Source organism: Pseudophryne corroboree, chromosome 4 (genome assembly GCF_028390025.1).
Source record: "Pseudophryne corroboree isolate aPseCor3 chromosome 4, aPseCor3.hap2, whole genome shotgun sequence".
In the NCBI taxonomy this organism is placed as follows: domain Eukaryota; kingdom Metazoa; phylum Chordata; class Amphibia; order Anura; family Myobatrachidae; genus Pseudophryne; species Pseudophryne corroboree.
In genome coordinates, this window is record NC_086447.1 from 468884067 (window position 1) to 468903259 (window position 19193).

General features: G+C 41.3%; 1 protein-coding gene and 1 pseudogene across 1 annotated transcript in view; both read right to left on the reverse strand.

The window, feature by feature from the left end:
• The window catches only part of MCHR2 (melanin concentrating hormone receptor 2), a 516813-nt gene that overhangs the window by 9530 nt on the left and 488090 nt on the right, over positions 1-19193 (reverse strand). The window lies entirely within an intron of this gene.
• LOC134913120 (5S ribosomal RNA) lies at positions 17845-17963 on the reverse strand (annotated as a pseudogene).

Consider the following 19193-nt stretch of genomic DNA (forward strand, 5'->3'; position numbering starts at 1 on the left):
ATTGTATGGAATACCTGAACCAAACTTTCACTGCGAGACCTGACATCAGTGACAACCCACTGGAAGGAGTAGACTTTACCTTCTACACTGATGGTAGTATCCACAGGCAGATGGAATCGGGAGACCTGTGCACCGGATATGCAGTTGTAGATGACGAAGGTATCATAGAAGCTGAACCCCTTGGCCCACCACACTCAGCACAAGTCGCTGAGCTGGTCGCACTGACCAGAGCATGTGAGTTGGCCAAAGGTGAGTCAGCTAATATATACATGGACTCTAGGTATGCCTTTGTAGTGGTGCATGATTTTGGGGCCCTGTGGCACCTCAGAAATTTCATGATGGCAGCTGGCACACCTCTAGCGCATGCGTCCCACATCAAAAGGCTTCTGACAGCAATACAGGAACTGGACAGAGTGGCTGTTATCAAGTGTAAAGCACACACAACCAAGACCCAATCTCACTTGGTAACAGCCGGGCAGACAAAGTTGCAAAATCAGCAGCAAGCACAACCATACGAACTAACATCACATCACTGATGACATTTGAAACAGTTAACATGCAACAGTTAATTGAAATGCAAAATTCGTGTTCCCTACAGGAAAAGGCAGTCTAGAAGGCGAAGGGATATGGTCAAGAGTCCTCAGGACTTTGGACAGATGGACACGGTAAGCCAGTGACCCCCAGAGCATATCTTCTAAGTCGGCAAATGGTCTGACTCATCTATGTAAAGAAGGTATGTGCAAGCTGGTAAGAGCCTACTGGAGTGCACCAGGGTTCTCTTCTCATGCAGGTAAGAAAGCAATGACATGTTTTACTTGCTTGAGGAAGAATATTGGTAAGGCAATACCAACAGAGCCATCCCATATCTCTCCTACAGACGGACCCTTTCAGGTAATACAAATCGACTTCGTACAGTTACCACCCTGTAGGAATTTTAAATATGTGTTAGTTTGTACCAATGTCTTTTCCAACTGGATAGAAGCATTCCCCGCTGCCACAAATACTGCTGTGTTCACTGCAAAGAAAATCATACAGGAATTTGTGTGCAGATATGGTATCCCTCGAATAATTGAAAGTGATAGAGATACCCATTTTAAAGGTGAAGTCTTTCAGGCCATGTGCAAACTGATGGGTATTAATAGCAAGCTGCATACTCCGTACCGGCAACAGGCGAGTGCAAAGGTGGAGAGAATAAACAGCACTATTAAGAATAAATTGGGCAAAGTGATGGCTGAGACTGGATTGTTGTGGCCAGAAGCATTGCCACTAGTGTTGTACAGCATCAGAACCACTCCCAGGTCACCGCTTAACTTATCACCCTTCGAAAAAAATTTTGATCGACAACCCCATGTAATGATAGACCCCCAGGATGATTTTAAATGCAATAACGAAATAACTGTGCAATACTTAGTTAGGATGAGCCAGCAGCTGAGAAATCAACAAAGAAATCTAAATCTGGTGATTCCTGACCTACCGAACAGTAATTGTCATGACATTGAGCCTGGGGATTATGTGATGATTCAAAAAATTTTACGCTCAGGTTGCCTCATAGACAGGTCGGAAGGACCGTATCAAGTTTTGTTGACCAGCACGACAGCACTAAAAGTTGCAGAGAGAGAGACTTGGGTCCACTCGTCCCACTTCAAGAAGGTCGCTGACCCGGAGAAAACTTGTGACAAAGAGCAAGGTGAAGAGAACCTCGTATCACTAGAGAATTTGTTCTGGAAAAGCTGAGAGGCAGGACTGTTGAGACGGCACCTGAGAACGGAGAACAACAAAATAAAAGACGGTTGTCGTACCATTTTTCTGTTTTTCACCTCACCCCCACTGCATTTTTCTTTTATTTTGTTTCCTTTCTTATTTTTTCTCTCTCTTTGCTCCTTAATGAAATGGATCTACCTCAAGAGAATGCGTTTCGGGTTTTTCTGGTAACTCTGTTTTTGATCAGGACAATATGTTTTTGTGAGGGTCCCAGAGACATCGAGCAAGGATCTGGAATGGGTTTTGATGGCGAGTACAGATTTGTAGGATCTCAGAAGCAGCACATCACTCTAGTAAAGGCTGGTATCAGTAAGCGATCTGGTAGTCACGGGGCTCGGAGGCAATGTGAAGAGTTATTGTCTGAGGAATATTGCATATGTAAGCATTGCGAGAATATAGTCGAAGATGGGTGCATTCAAAGATGTCAGTCCAACATTAATACCAACATGGGCCAACATCTGTTGAGTGATTACCACTCATTGGGGGGTAAGGTCTTAAACCAGACAGAATGCTGGGTGTGCTCACAGGTACCTCAATGACAGAGTAAGTCAGGATTAGTGCCATACCCTTTAACGATAGATGAGGTACTCGAATTACGGGGTGGGAGACCTGTGGACAAGAAATTAAATATATCTAGGCCCCTAGTTTGAAGCTCCACCAGTACCACATAGATAGGTCACTGTTGTGTTTTAATATTTCCAATTTCCGAAAACCAGGAAATTGGGAAGTGACGTGGAATAACCAGACAATGACCTTATCACACAGAGCTGATAGGATTCCTATTGACTCTGAACTTGTACGCAAGATAGCCACTAGTGGGAAGTATTTTCGGTATAAGTATACACGTGGGATCAAAACCATGTTGGTTGGAAAAGTGTTGCAGGGGTATTGTGCCCACATCGTCCAGCCCGATACTTGTACTGAGCAAATGAGAGAACTAGGGATTGGTTTCTTTATAAGGAAGATTTGTGAATGATGTTGTTACATTTTGTCCCCTATGTTCTCCCAGATGATGCCTATTTCATATGTGGGAGGAAAGCGTACAAGTGGCTTACTCCGAGCTCTGAGGGGTTGTGTTATATTGGGAGAGTACTACCAGAGGTCATGACCATAACCCACGACTAAATGAAAGACGTTCACTGCAACGCTCAGCATCCTTATACTCATACCCATTATGAACACATCGTCAAGAGACACCTCGTAGATAGGGCAGAGCACTCGCCTCTGATTTGATCCATGAATCCACCGGGATTCAGTTCCTTCTCACATTAGATATCACCTGTACTGCCAGAGGAACTTTAAATTATAGGTACATCCATGCGCTGGTGAACTTGATAGATAATATCACCGAGATGTATGATGACACCTTCAGGTAAACGGGTAGGGAGTTACAAGCCTACAAGAAGGAGCTGATCCAGCACAGGATGGTCCTTAATTACGTTACAGCTGTGACAGGTTGGTACTGTGTTACTCTGGCAACTCAATATGGTGTGAAGTGCTGTACGTATATTACAAATAGCACTGACGACCCCACGGAGATCATCGATCAAAAGATGGACGAGATCTTGCAGTTGAAGTGGGAGTTCAGGAGGAAACACAACCTTACCTTGACGGCTGTGGGTAATGAATTGGCTGAGTCTCATGGTTGAACCCACGCAAATGGTTATCAGGGTTAGGAGAGTGGGCACAAAATGTTATTATGAGTGTGGGAAAGTTTCTCCTTTGTGTCCTGGGAGTCATCATAATTATTGGTCTGATATTCAGGTGTGTTCGAATCTTGACGCAGCGTAAACACAACACAAATTTGATGAGTCTAAGGAGCGAGGACGTTGTTACAGCAGCAGATTTGATTTATGATCCATCCATAGAGACAGTGTTATGATAAGGATTGCAATTGAATTTCATGGCCTGTTTCTTTCACCATTTCTCTCTGTTTCCCCCCTCTACCCAGAAACATCCAACCAGAAAAGACGTCATCCATGCCCAATGTTATGTGAATGTATTTTTATATATGTGTCTTACCTTCATCACTGCAACCCTCAGTTAATGGCACACATAGTCGACAGGTGTTATCCACATATAGTAGCACTCACATATGATCCCCCTCCATGTATCATCAGATAAATGTGCTCCCCATTTGTTGGTATTAGAAGCCGAAAAGGTGAGGGTCAAAAGCCCTTGCCCGAATGGAGCTCGGTAGTGTTTGTTTGCCCAAGTACAGACCCTTAATACGGGATAATAAGGATTTAATGTATACTTCGCAATACCTCGAAGCTTGCTTAGAACATATACGGCACTATGATACATGCCCCTCAGACATTGATTCATACATACATGCTTTTTACTATCCCACTAGGCTATACAATTCCTACCTACAACTCTCCCCCGATCATCCAAACGTTGTATATATTGTATAGGTAATATATTTCAGTTTATTAAGTGTGGTAGTTATTGATGACTGCCAAAGGGTGGACTGTCGAAGTCGAAAATATTATTGTCACACGCACCAAGTACAAACACCACACAGATGGCCTCTGTGCGTGTACTTGTTCTGCCATACATGCACATGCCCGCAATTTGCGTATAACCGCTCAAGCGGTGGTGCGTATTAGCACGTGGTATGAGTAATTACGGTAGCATTTGTATTCACATGAAAAAGCCACAAAGACACATTTCATATTTAATCTACATAGTGCACTATTTACACATAGCCCACATGCACCACACCAGCGAGTTACACTTGCTTAAAGGGTACAATAACAAAGGAATTCACCTTTACAGGATATGAGGGGACAGAATTAGGTTAGGAGGTGGTGTTTGGTATCCAGCTGTACAATATATTAAGAGCAATATTCCGGTAGCAGTTTGCAGAAGATGGCATGCTCCTGCACATAGATATACACAGGAACAGAATATTAATATTAAACTGTATTTACTGTACTTTGATATTCGGCGGGAACCCAGTGGAGACCATCTGCAAGTGCACCTGAACCAGGCATCGCCCACCTATTCAAACCGACCTATGACCCCTCCTGTACTGTAAATGACCAGCCCTTTGACCTATGGGTGAAGAGATTACAGTTTCTATTGTATCATGAACTGGACAAATGTATAAAAAGCCAAGCTGCCTGGCCGGTCACACATTCTCTGAGGGTCATCTAGCCAGATTGACTGAGGACCGGATTCGGGTGGCGCTTGCGAAACAAACGTATGTATCATTGATTGTAGCCTGTATCTCTTATTGTGAATTGTATTACTATTGTAACCCCCTGTTAGTAAATAACTGTTGGTGGGTCGGATCCCAACATATTTAAATGCAATTGTTGTCGTGTCCCTTTCCTGCTAAGGTTTAAAGTGTATTTCAACCACACGTGTAGCTGTATTGTGCCTACCGCGTGTCGGTGTGTACGTAAAGTGTGTACTTTGTACGTCTGTTGCGGCATGTGTGCGCAAAGTGCGTACATGGTACGGGCCTGTGTACGCTAACTGGGTAAAAAGTACGTAGGTTAAGGATTACATTCAGCGGCCGCAGCGGCTCTAATTTTAGTGTAAAGGTATAGGCCCTCATTCCGAGTCGTTCGCTCGGTATTTTTCATCGCATCGCAGTGAAATTCCGCTTAGTGCGCATGCGCAATAATCGCACTGCGACTGCGCCAAGTATCTTTGCTATGAAGAAAGTATTTTTACTCACGGCTTTCTCATCGCTCCGGCGAACGTAATGTGATTGACAGGAAATGGGTGTTACTGGGCGGAAACACGGCGTTTTATGGGCGTGTGGCTGAAAACGCTACCGTTTCCGGAAAAAACGCAGGAGTGGCCGGAGAAACGGGGGAGTGGTTGGGCGAACGCTGGGTGTGTTTGTGACGTCAAACCAGGAACGACAAGCACTGAACTGATCGCACAGGCAGAGTAAGTCTGGAGCTACTCTAAAACTGCTAAGTAGTTTGTGCTCGCAATATTGCGAATACATCGGTCGCAATTTTAAGATGCTAAGATACACTCCCAGTAGGCGGCGGCTTAGCGTGTGTAACTCTGCTAAATTCGCCTTGCGACCGATCAACTCGGAATGAGGGCCATAGCTTTTCTGTCCTGTAAATTAATCAGCTTTATCAGTCCAGATTGGCATATATGGGATCTCAAAATTAACCTTGGCTCGGTCCATACTAAGTTTGACTGACTCATCCTGAAGTAGTTATCTCATTTGTACTCACAGTGATTCTAGGTTTTGATTGGAAAATGCATTATATTGATAAAACTATCCCAAGTCTCATACAAATGTTGCATACATTTTACCTTGTTTAGGACAGCCTCCACCCATTCCATAAGGAAAATATAAAACATACTGTATATAATCCCTCTGTAAGAGGTGGTATGTATCCACATTCATTTATCATATTTGATAATGTCTCTGTGAAGATAGGTTGGCTCTATGAGATATATGATAATACATTTTCAAATATGTTATTGCAGGAAACATTAGAGAAGGGAACTGTAAGCCTAGTAGATGCTGTCAAATCAGGATATGCTCTCTCCAAGTAACAATACCAGAAGTACCTGTATACACTGTAATGATGGATTTGCGTCTTGGGAGCACAGTGGTTAACATCTTGGCCTGAGGACTAGCCAAATCAACACTAGTGGATGTATAAGCAACTGAGCTGCAATATTGATAATGCCCTAATGATAAAATTAACAATTCTTAAGATGTAATATTAAGTTTGTGCAAATGTTATGACTGTGCAGTTATCCACATTATCATCCAAGTTTAGAAATGGATAAAGCTTTGGGGTGGTGCACTCTGTGTATCAACACATTGGGTCTGATCCAGAGAAACACAGAATATCTTAATTACCTTGATTGATTAGCTTCATCAGTCTGCACACAGAAACTATCTTTATTATATTGTGGCAGGGAATTCCTTATATTCTGGTGTGTATACAGAAAATGAAACGTAATCATAAAAGTATGTTTGTACAGAATAATTTGATTGGTTAAGCTCAGGGCCATCTTAGCAGTGTAGGCCCCTGGAAAAAGCAATGCACTGGGGCACCTACCCATCCTCCAGCGGTAGAGATGGGGGTGCTATCAGTGGTAGCTTAGATGTCCCGCGTGTGGTGATCAGCCTGTAGGAACTGGAGACGTAATTTCTGCTAATTAATCCTTTAATGTACAGATGGTGGGAGATGGAGCTTGGGGGAGAACACTAAACTGTAGAAGGGGGCATTAGGCTGAATGAAGGGGCCCCAGTACATGACTTCCAGGGTGGGAGGGGTGGATAGTGTCCTTGGGGATCAGAGTTCAGGAACCAGAGCAATCCACCAATGAATACTGCATGCCTGGCATGTGGAGCTGGAGCAGGGACCACCTGCTGGAAGGCTGATATCTTTAGTTCTGGGAATAGCAGAGACAAGCTACTAGTGTCCTCTGAAAGGGGGGAGTTGCATCTTTTGGAGTTTACCTCAGAAAAACTCTAAGTCAGACAGAACCTGAGATATCTGGCTGGGAAGAGCAATTAACAGGCTTGGATGGGGACCACTGCCTTGAAGTCAGCTATCTCCGGTTCCCAAGGGGCGGTTTTCAAAAATCTGGTACCCCTGGATAAAGGTGACGCTCAGCTATCAGCCTAGTGCTATTACACTCCTGGGGCCCTTGGGCAACTGCCCATTGTGCCCATATGAAAAGACGGCCCTGGTTAAGCTAATAACACTTATTTGCTATGAATATCACTTAAAGATGTTATGGATTACATCAATTCAAAACTTGTTAGCCTAAAGAGAATAGGGTATATTTTACTAAAGTGCGGGTTTTGGAAGTGGAGCTGTTGCCCATAGCAACCAATCAGATTCTACTTATCATCTATCCAGGACCTTCTAGAAGATAATAGATAGAATCTGATTGGTTGCTCTGTGTCTGACCATGGTGGATCCAGTCCGAGGACCTCACCAAACCATCCAATCTGTAGCAGTGATCGACAGTAAATATAAACATGTAAAAGGAGAGCATTGTTCCTCATTAAAGATTTACACTTGTCTTTCACATACTGCTTAATGAGATAGTTTTAATATAAATATCAATATACTGTTACAAATGCTTAAAAAAGATCTAATTAACCTTCACAAGATTCACATTATTAATAAATGCATTACTGCAAAGAAAAAAATTATAATAAATACAGATATTCCTGTAAATGTACTAGTTGCAATAGAATCAACAATAAGGAGGGTATTTATCAAAGCTTGGAGAGAGATACAATTGTGAAAGCCAACCAATCAGCTCCTAACTCATTTTTCAAAGAAAGCCTGTAGAATGCAAGGCAGAAGCTTACTAGATAGTACTTTATCTCTCACAATTTTATCTCTCTCTGAGCTTTAATAAATACTCCCTAAAGACTTAGGACCTGATTCTAAGTCACACACAACTTTGAATGTGGTCCCAAAAGTTGGGAGGTGCTCTGCCCCCCCCCCCAGAAAGGATGAGCAAGTCTCCTGCCTCCGCTGCCAGCCCCCGCACCCCCTCCTCAGCTGCCCCCAAAATGGAGCACCAGTGGGTGGTCCGAGGGAGACCGCGTCATCGTAGCTCTGCACCCCGCTATCTAGTGCCTGATTCCTCGCACCCTGCTATCCTATGCCTGATTCCTTACCACTAGAGAGTGGGGGGCTGGGCCACGATGACGTATTCATGCCACCACACCCATCGAACATGCCCCCTTCCCACCAGACACGCCCCCTATTTGAGGACCAGGCTCCTGCAGGAGGGGGCGGCAAATATGTTGTAAATTCATCTTTGTAAATGTAAACATGACAAGTTGTATGCGTCTTAGCTGTTTCTTGTGGATGGTAAATGGGCATTTCTGGGTAGTAGCTGTGTAGCAACAATGTGAATGCATGCAAGAGAAGGCGTGGATGTGAAGCCAGAGTGACTCACTGCTCTGAGTCAAACGTATGCATTGTGGATCCCAAATGTGGTCAAATTCCTGCACCTCTCGAGGGGTGGGCATAATAGTCAATAATGATTGGCTCTCACTTACAGAAGAGCGGTACAGTACAATTGCATGTCTACACTTGAAAATAAAAATATATCTACAGTAGTTGCAGTAACATAATGTTTGCATTTCATTCATATCTGGTTGTCAGAGCTGTGTTTGCTCTACGTACAATTTAGAATCAGGCCCCTTATCATTTAACTTCCTGTAATGTACAGATAGTAAATGTTTGCATCAGACAAAAGTGTAAGTTAACATCCTTATTCCAATTACATGTAAATTATCTATATACATCAATGACTCCCACAGAAATAGAGGTGGTAGACTATCACTATCTATCTGTAATCTGCACAGCAGTGTCATTGTCTCCTGGACTTCTGTACTCCTGTCTATTGACCAGTGTTCTGATTCACCTGTTATCTGCAAATCACTATCAGTCTGTGAGCCAGGCCAAATACTGGAGATCAGCAATCTGCATGGCCCCAGTATCGTCTGCAGGATTCCTGCAAACCTGCCTGCTACTTTGTGTTTCTTGCTCTCCTTTGTTCTTTCTAATGGAAGTTGGCCATGGTCATTAGAGGTTAAGCCTGTACTATGGCTAGTAGCGTAAGTCCTGAGGGAACCTGAGTAACGGTAAGCGTTACTAGCGTTAAGGGAAAGGTGGCTGCCATTAGGCTAGGAGACCTGCTAGTCAGTTCTACAGGTCTTATCTTTTGACGTACATGGGCAAGCACCAAGACAATCTACAGCTATCATAACATTAACCCTTTGTGCAACAAGTTCAGTCTAAACCTCAGGACCCCAATGCAACTCTGTAAAACTTTATGATCGATGAACTCCAACGTTTAAATTGCTGGTGAAGACTGTGTTTAGGAACATTAGGGAAAATAGTGTATTTTTCTGAGTCTTAGTGACTTTAGTCAGTTTTTGCAAATTATTTATTCTTTTTTTTCAGTATCTTCTTCATGGTCAATGTGAATATTGCACTAATTAATACCTGCAAAACTGTGGTTATTTCGATTCTAAATCAGTATATTTTAAAACACATTGAGTAATCCAGTGTATTGTGAGCTGTCAGTTGAATTAGTCTTTTTCTTGAATGCCATGAATTGAATTAGTCTTCTCAATGTCAGTGTCTTGATCATTGTGATTGTGTGAACCAATTAATCTTTTTCTATCCAGAATTCTGTGCAGTAAAATAAAGAATATTTACAGTATGTATCTCTCTGAACCACCCACATCGAACAAGGTACGGGGAAACATTTTAGGGAAGGGCTCCATCACCAATGTTATCTATCCTTAACATCAGCCAACCCCATGGTTTTACAACAGTGCCTTATATAAAAAATAATGTTCTTTGTTCATATTACACCCACCTGTATATATATTTGTATGACCATGAAAATGCGTACATTAAAACAGTGGAACAGCATTTTACAAAAACTTTATCAATTGTAATGCCACTCTGCTACATGTATATTACATGTCATTTCTCCTTTACTTATCGAAGGGGCGGGGGTTAATGAAATTCAACTTAGCTGTTTTATTCTGCATTTACCATTACTCTTCATTTTCAAAAGGTCGACTGGAAAAGGTAGACAGTAGCAAAGGTCAACAAGCACAAAAGGTCAACATTGTCAAAATGTCAACATGGAAATGGTTGACACAAGATTTTTAAGATTTTTGGATGTCATTTTCTCATTCATCATATGTGACTACAATTAGTGCAAAAGGATATCCTCAAGTGCTCACTATGCTTGCTACTCTTTCGGCAATGTTTTGTCCACTGTCACCCTCTGCATCTCCTTGCCACCCTCTGTCTCTCCATTTTACCTCTCCCTGTCACCCTTTGCCTTCTGCTGTCACCCTCTGACTCTACCTGTCACCCTCTGACTTTCCCCATCACCCACTATCTCCTTGTCATCCCCTTCCTGCCACCCTCTACCTCTCAATGTCTCTCTAGTCACCACTTATCACCCTCTGCCTCCCCAGTCACCCTCTGCTTCTACCCTTCACCCTCTGCCTCTCTCCATTAACTCCCCAATCACTCACTGCTTCTCACTAACTATCTCTTCCTGCCTTCTACCTCTCCCAGTCACCAGCTGCCTCTACCAGCCACCTCTACCGGTCACCCACTGACTCACTAGTCACCGCCTGCCTTATCGCCACCCCCTATGTCTTCTGATGTCACCCGCAGCCTCTCCAGCTATCATGCACTGCTTCTCCACAGTCACCCACTACATCTCCTCGTAGGGTAGAGGAGGGGTACTCAGAGCATAATTTTGCACTTGGGCCCACCACTCGCAATTTCCACCACTGGACCAAAAGCATCCTGCTTCTATCAATTTGGATGGGTGCAAGACTCCTGTGGGACTTTGTTCTTGTAGTCATGTGACCGCTCACTCTGGCACCAAAAACAAATCAGGTCACCCTACCCACTTCAAATAGATGCCAGAGTATTCTGACATGGCTTGCGATTTGACCTGCTTTCTGACCGATTGGCTTATGACAATATTCTTTTTAGCTCTTCCTGTAGACCATCAAATCTTTTCTTTGTATGAGATTTCCATTTGGAACATGTTTCTTTTGCAATATGTATGTAGGACTAGTATTTATATATTATAATATGCCACAGCTCAGTTAATTAGCATATCATTATCCTAGCTGCATCAAGTAACATATTTCGCCCACTTTCACAGTGAATACCATTTTTTATTCTCTCTGCTATGCCATCCTCTTTAGGTTTGAGTGATAATGTAATCACAATGTATTGTAAAAATGTCTGCTCACTTGTGCATTCAGTCCCACTGTCTGCAAGGAGTAGTTTATACATCCTGCCAAATATGTAGCTTACAGCAGTGATATGCGCTGATGTGAGGCAGAGCCTTTCCTGTCACACTAACGTATACGCCAGAGATTTGGCTAGTATATTAAAAATACAAATTATGTATTAGAAATATCTTCTTTGTATTATTCTCATCAATTTTTTTAAACATTTTTTTTATTGAAGCAAATGTATTTGACAGTTTTCAGAAATCAGGATTAAGTCACTAATCATGACAATAAAAAATATAGTTCAAATAAGCTGATAAGGCATTTTTGAGACATCATATTAGACAGATTGAGAAGTTTTTATATGAACAGTTTACAAAAGTATATGTTAATCACAGCCTGAGCATTGCATTGCTCCAAACACTTTTTTTTCCAAAATTTCCCAACCAAAATGGGGAGAGCATGAGCTACGGCCGTAGCCCATGGTCACAGAATAAACTGTAAGTTTTTATTTAAACTACATACTGTATGTGGTTTGAACTGTATTCCATTGAGGGCTAAATAAAAATAACCGGAAAACAGGACTGAAGTTGTTATTGAACTGGAAAAATCTCTCCTCTGTGAAACAACATTGTTAAGAAGGCCCTACTAAACATACAAAAAGAAAAAGAAAAACCCAACACACATATATATATATATATATATATATATATATATATTTTTTTTCCCTTCTCTTCTCTTTTTAACTGAAGTTACAACAAAAGAAAAAAGACATCCCATCTATAAAGTGGCTATATCCAGGAAGGCCTTCTGACACAAACTAAAGTGCAAATGAGAGATATAAAATCAAATGATACATCCCTACACACACAGATGGATGTTATGATAACTATCTGATATGGCCTAATGGGTCAGAGTAGCAGGATGTGGTAGATATATAAACATAAGCACCTATTTACTATTCTACAATGAAAAGAAAAAAAGAAAATAAATAAATAAAACATCTTAAGATAACCTGGGACTTAAAGATTGAGGTATAATATAAATCCCTCTAGAGAATTGGTAAGGTTATAAGAAATGTTCACAACAAAAATGGTAACAAAGCAATCACATAGCAAAAGCAGTGTTGGTATCACAAAGTTATGGTTAGCAGGGTGAGAGCAATAGAACATGGGTCATTAACCATCTCTTCATGTAATTGCCCCTAATGGACTTAAGTAGAAGGGTAAAGTAAACATAGTGAGGGGTGAAAAACAATAGCACAGGAATAGGTACCATGATACAGGTATGGACGTGGTTAATCTAAAGCTGTAAATGACAAAGTCAGAAGTAAAGGTGCCAATTAGTGACCTCTGAGACAATTTGTGCAGAACCTGAACTGATAGCAGCTTCCGATCATGTTGTATAGCCTGTATTGAGTGAACAGTACGCACCATTGTGTCCCCTTGTCTCGAGACAGAGATACCGTCCATCCAAGTGTTAGGGTATGAGTCACTCTGAGTATAAAGGAAGCTAGACGTGGGGGGATTAACCCCTTCCAGGTGCTGGGGACAGCAAGCAGTGGGATCAGGCATCACTACAGGTGAAGAAATTTCAGTTGTGGATGCATCCGCAGACCAAAATGCAGGAACCTTAAAATCTACCAAGGCGTTTATTCGAGATAGCAGACGATTGATTCGGTTATCCAAATATGATAGTAGGAGATCACTCAGTTCCTCAGTTAAACGATCCAGCGCTTCAGTAGACATATTCAGGGAATAGGGGTTGCTCTTGGCGACTGGAGAGAGATGTAGGGGAGGCACCTCAGCTCTGCCCAGCAGCAAACTGAAATGATGACCCAGCAGAGAGATCTAATACCTCCAATGTAACGCGGAGTTGCAGCTGCAGACAAAAAGATTTCTCCTTTGAAAGCAGGCTCCAGCGACTTGCAAGCCTTGGAAGAGGAATAGGTGAGTGGGAAAGACTTGCACGTTCTCCCCGATAATCGTGCCTATAAAATGGCGGGCGGTCATACGCGCCTGATACCTTGCAGGCTGGATTCCGTCGTGATAAGAGTGGCTCCAGATCCAGCCAGGACCCATACAGTAAGTGGCAGTAGGGTGTTAGAAAGTCTGTACGTGGCTGGGTAAAAGCAATCCCAGAGTAAAGCTGCAGTTTGGAAGCAGTTTTTGAGCAGCTGAGTCCAGAGCCCATATAAAATGCGGCCACACGTGGTGCCCTGCCCACCGGAAGTCTCTATTCTCATCAATTTTATAGTCAAAACTCTGGAGTAAAAAGTCTATGACAGATGGGGCCCTGCCTACCCTGCCTATCTTTTCTGCACATCTCTGATCCAATTCCAATTCCAGGAGTATATACTGCTGCACCTTTACATAATGATATTGAGTATCTCCTGAACATCATCCTTTCTGTTAAGCAGGAAGAGTATTATTGAGCATAAAATAATAGTTCCTGCAGTATCAGAATGCTTATTAGTCCATATTTGTACAGTTGTATAAATTACAGTGTCAGTTTCTCTCTACAACAGTCTGCTGGTTCTTGGAAAATATTTCATACAATTTGCCAGTGGTTGTAGGCCCTCATTCCGAGTTGATCACTCGCTAGCTGCTTTTAGCAGCATTGCAAACGCTAGGCCGCCGCCCTCTGGGAGTGTATCTTAGTTTAGCAGAATAGCGAACGAAAGATTAGCAGAATTGCTACTAAATAATTCTTTGCAGTTTGAGTAGCTCCAGACCTACTCCTAGACTGCGATCACCTCAGTCCGTTTAGTTCCTGGTTTGACGTCACAAACACGCCCTGCGTTCGGCCAGCCACTCCCCTGTTTCTCCAGCCACTCCTGCGTTTTTACCTGGCACGCCTGCGTTTTTTAGCACACTCCCTGAAAACGGCCAGTTTCCGCCCAGGAACACCCACTTCCTGTCAATCACACTACGATCACTCGAGCGATGAGAAAAAGTCGCTCGAGCTTGTGTAACTCTCCAAAGTTTTGCGTGAAAGTACTTAGTGCATCCGCGCTGCGTACTATGCGCATGCACATTTTTGCCATTTTTTTACTTAATCGCTGCACTGCGAAAATCGGCAGCAACCGAACAACTCGGAATGACCACCGTAATTCCCTGTTGTGATTGACATTTATTGGTAAACTGCTCAATCAGATTGTGATGTCACTCAGGTGCTAAAAGAGAGGGGTAATTCTGTGTAAGAAAAAACATTTTGTTATCCCTAATGCATACTGAGTGAATACTAATACTACATAATAATCAGATAATACAGAGATCTTAGTTGCGTATATCTGCAGATATAGGGTTAAGCCCCCAGGCCGATCGGCAAGGCATCTCCCTATTGTGATGGATGCAGTTGTTATCCTTACAGGTGAGTTTCTACACTATTAAGTGTCTGTCTTTAAGACTAGAGGGCAAGTTTACTAAACTGCCATTTTGGCTTCTATTGCAAACCAATAGCATGAAAGGTGATTTAGGGCCTGATTCTGAGCTGGGAGTAAAGAAACTGTACACATGGACAAATCACGATACAATGCAGATGAGACTACAGTACATACAATTACGTGTGAGTAAATAGTGACTGCTTTTGCTTGTAACCCACAAGGCTGGACAGTTTTATCATAAAACAGCAATTTATTAGCTTTCAGCTACTGTAGGACACAGCGCACTCAAATCTAAATCTCTGTACATTTTAAATCTGCCCCACTTGCAATGCAGCATGGTTATGTCAATGTGCAGTTACTTGCTCTTTTTTGCTTCAGTTACAACTCAGAATGAACCCCTTAGTATATAAAAATAAAGCGCAGATAGGAGTGGGTCACATTTCACCTTTTATGCAAGGAGCCGGCCGGGGGTAGTAGCCGGTGGTAGCGGTAGGAACAGACAGGCCTCCCTTTCTGCCGAGTGTCCGGGCCTGAGACTCCACTCCCCCTCCCCAACGATGATGGCCCTGTTCTAGTCTAAAAATAATGCCAGATTATAATTTCACGATAGAAGTACAGATGGGTCAACCTTTATCTTGACTAGTTTTCTGTGCCTAGTCACAACATGAGTTATTAGCATAAACCCTTCATCTATTGTTCCCAGCTGCAATACAATACAGAGAGCAATACAGCAGGGAATTAAGTCATTACAGCAGGGGATTAAGTCCGATTGGCCAGTCTCAGTTAATCCTATTAAAGGTCAAGATAAATGTGGACCCATCTGTAGTTGTCTAATGCATGTGTAAATCTGATGAAGACTGCTGAAAAATGACAACAGAAAAAGGTGAAGTCACCTAACTCATAAAAATGGCAATACAACAAGAATCATACTCACATAATCATGTGCTAAAAACCAATTTTCAATCACAATAATAACCAGAATATTTATCAAAAACTGTTCACTGGTATATCTATTGTCATCTGTGTCTCCAAGCAATCATGTAAAAAAAAGGCATGTAAAGCAACACAATAGTGTAATATTGTCTTTTAACAGTACATCATCATCAGGTGAAAGCAGGAGGAATGAAGTATTCCACAAAAGTCCAATGATTCAAAACACATATAATTCTTTAAAAGAATGATGCTTACATTAGAGATGAGCAATTCGGATTCCCTGGAATCCTAACCATTCCGAACTTATGGAATCAGAGTCTTGGATTCCAGATCGAGGCCAAAAGTCATCCTCCAGGTTGCACCGTCTGTAAAGTATAAATCTGTTGTCTATATGTCTATTGTACACATCCAGTGCTTACATGGGAGAGGAGATAGTTCTTGCATTTTTAGAATGAACGTGGTAATGACCTTCAAAAGTGTCGGTTACGATAGTATAACCGGCTGCAGAAAGAAATAAAAAAATTGCAAAACAACATAATACTTATATAATCGGCCTTCTTGTTGGACAATTGGGATTCTTGTGTCTTTTGGGCACAAACCAGTAACCAGTCTGTACACAAACATTCCTCATGATAGAGGTCTTGAAGCCATGAGACAACTCCTGATTAAGAGCACGTATTATAATGGTCTGGATATAAAAACATTTCAATCACTTCTGGAGTTGACACTGAAAATATTTTTTTTTGTTTGATAGCTCTTACTATATTCAGAAGCTTGGCTGTGCAATGGGGTCCTGTGTGGCCCCGTGCTTTGCTAATTCTTTTATGTTTCAGGTAGAACAAAATGTATTATTCACAGACCAAAACATTGCTAGAAAAAAATCTCCTTTTACTGTTGCTACATAGATGACATCTGCATCTTTTGGTTGGTGAATTAATAGCTGATTTGGCCTCTAACAATATGAGAGATGACAACATTAAATTTTCTTTTGATTATAGCGACAAATCAATTCACTATTTAGATGTCGAGGTAATACTGCGGGGAAATGAGATTGTAACATCTGTGTTCACAGGGGGATTTGGTTTGGATCCGCACAGGAAAAATATTAAGGTAATGAACATAGATTTGTACAGAAATTGTAGAAAACTGTTCAAGAAACCAACAATACCGAGCTAAAAGATCCTTAGTGAAGGTATCTGAAAAATTATTAGTGGTTGGTGGTGCTCCCAGAGTCAGTAATAATAGTACAAAGGAAAGAAAAAAGAAAGACTCTGTGTTGGGGCACGCTTTGAAATATATAATACATTTATTAAGACTTAGCTTTTAATACAATGAAGTATAAAATAAAGGAGAGAATTTGATACCAAAAAATGTTCAAAATACACAAAATATACATATAGTAATAAGCAAAATAAATAGAATAAACACACAATATTTAGGTTGTATATGGTATACAAGTGAATTGGAAACAGAATTCCACACAGGGAGAAAAATAATAATCATATACTGTTTAGAATCAAACTCAGTTAGCAAAGTCACTAACGAAAATCAGATTAGACTGATAAAGAGTTAGGAGCACCTGTGGTGAAAAAATACATATTAAGAACAATTGACATGCCTGAGCTGATCAGAAAATGAGGGGTACCAATCAAAACCATACAAATATAATCACAATGGTGATAATTATGGGTAGGTACCTATTTATTAATCTAATGAAACCAGGATAACAGGCATAAAAGAGTATAATTTATAATTGAAAAATCAATTAACATATGTTAATCCCCTGGTAGGGACTCTGTTTGCTATGAAGAAGATCCAAGAGGGAAAGGGCGTTTGAAAGAATTAGATACCAAAATGGTATACATAGCCAAACATAAATTGCCTAGGAGAATGTCATAAGATTAAATAAAATTCTAAATAGAGTAAGGAATATTGATAAATAACCCAAATAAGGATATAGGAAGTTCGGAAGTTGCTTTAACACTTCTACTGTTTGTGGTCGAAGGTTCCTTTTTTACTGCACCTGATATTCCCAAATGGTCACCCAATAAGGTACTAATCAGGCTTGCCAACGCTTAGCTTCCAAGATCGGATGAGGTTGGGCGTTTCCGCTGAAATGTGGCAGTAATTGAAACACTATGACACAAATGAGAGGGTGTAATGGAGGAGCAACAAGGGTACTTCTGCTGTCCAGTTAATAGCGCAGATTCTCTGTTGCTACAAGCATTGCAGAGAGTGGTCTCGCATCTGGATGAGAGGGTACTGAGAAATAGATGAGGTAGTCGAAGAACAGGGAGGGGACCCCACCTTCTGCTGTCCACTGTCTTATAAAGTTATAGCGGACAGTGGATGAGAGAGGTAGGTTAGGCTCACCTATTGAAAAGAAAAAGGAGGGCGTGGGTATAGTTATGAAATCGCAAGGGGTATAGCAGGCTAATGAGATTTAGATCAAAAATTAATGTGCCTGGGAAAATTTTTCTTTTCCTTTTTGATAAACAAACAGAAGGAGCTCAGTTAGGCTGCCTCATAATAATTAAGAGGTATCTGGATATTTATAGTAGCCTATAATAGAGTGCTAATAGGTAAAGTACAGACTAGCATATAGGAAAAAATGAGAGCAGGTAATAAGAAGTCCAGTTATGCTGGGAAAAATTGCTAATAAGAACATTTTTTTGGGGAGAGGAAGAGGGTAGTTATTTGGCAAAAAAAAAAAGGTTTAGGATCAAAAAATTGGCAAACAGAGTAAAGCAAAAATTTGTATATATCAGGTTAAATAACACAATAGTAAGATGTCCCTAGTGGGCACATACAATACCAGGGGATACCAAGGAGTGATCTGAACTATGGAGAGTTCAGCATCACTATGCACAGACGGACCGTTTCACCAGGGTGGCTTGTTCACTGTCACATCTGTGTTCCAAAAAGAAGTAGATAGAAACACTTAATTACACACTTCAAGCCATCATCCTCCGGCTTTAAAACAGAGAATTCCTTACAATTCTTGAGTATAGTGAGGATTTGCGGTGATCCGGAAGATGCCAACAAACAGAATGATCTTCTATTAACAAAGTTTTTGGTGACAGGATATGCACCTAAACTGTTAAAAAAGGAAAAAGTACTACAAACTTCAAGATCCATGGCTTTAGCGTCATCTAAAAAAAATCTGCTCTGGAAGATAGAATTATTTGGCCTAATGACTTTACAACAGGTTCTAAAAATGTAATAACAGCTAGGAACATTTGGTCGGTAATCAGTTTGGATGCCTCTCTACAAACACTTAATAATAAATCTATTATGCCGGGCTATAGGAGAGGAATGAATGTTAAAGATACAGTATGGTGGTGAAGAATGATTTATCAA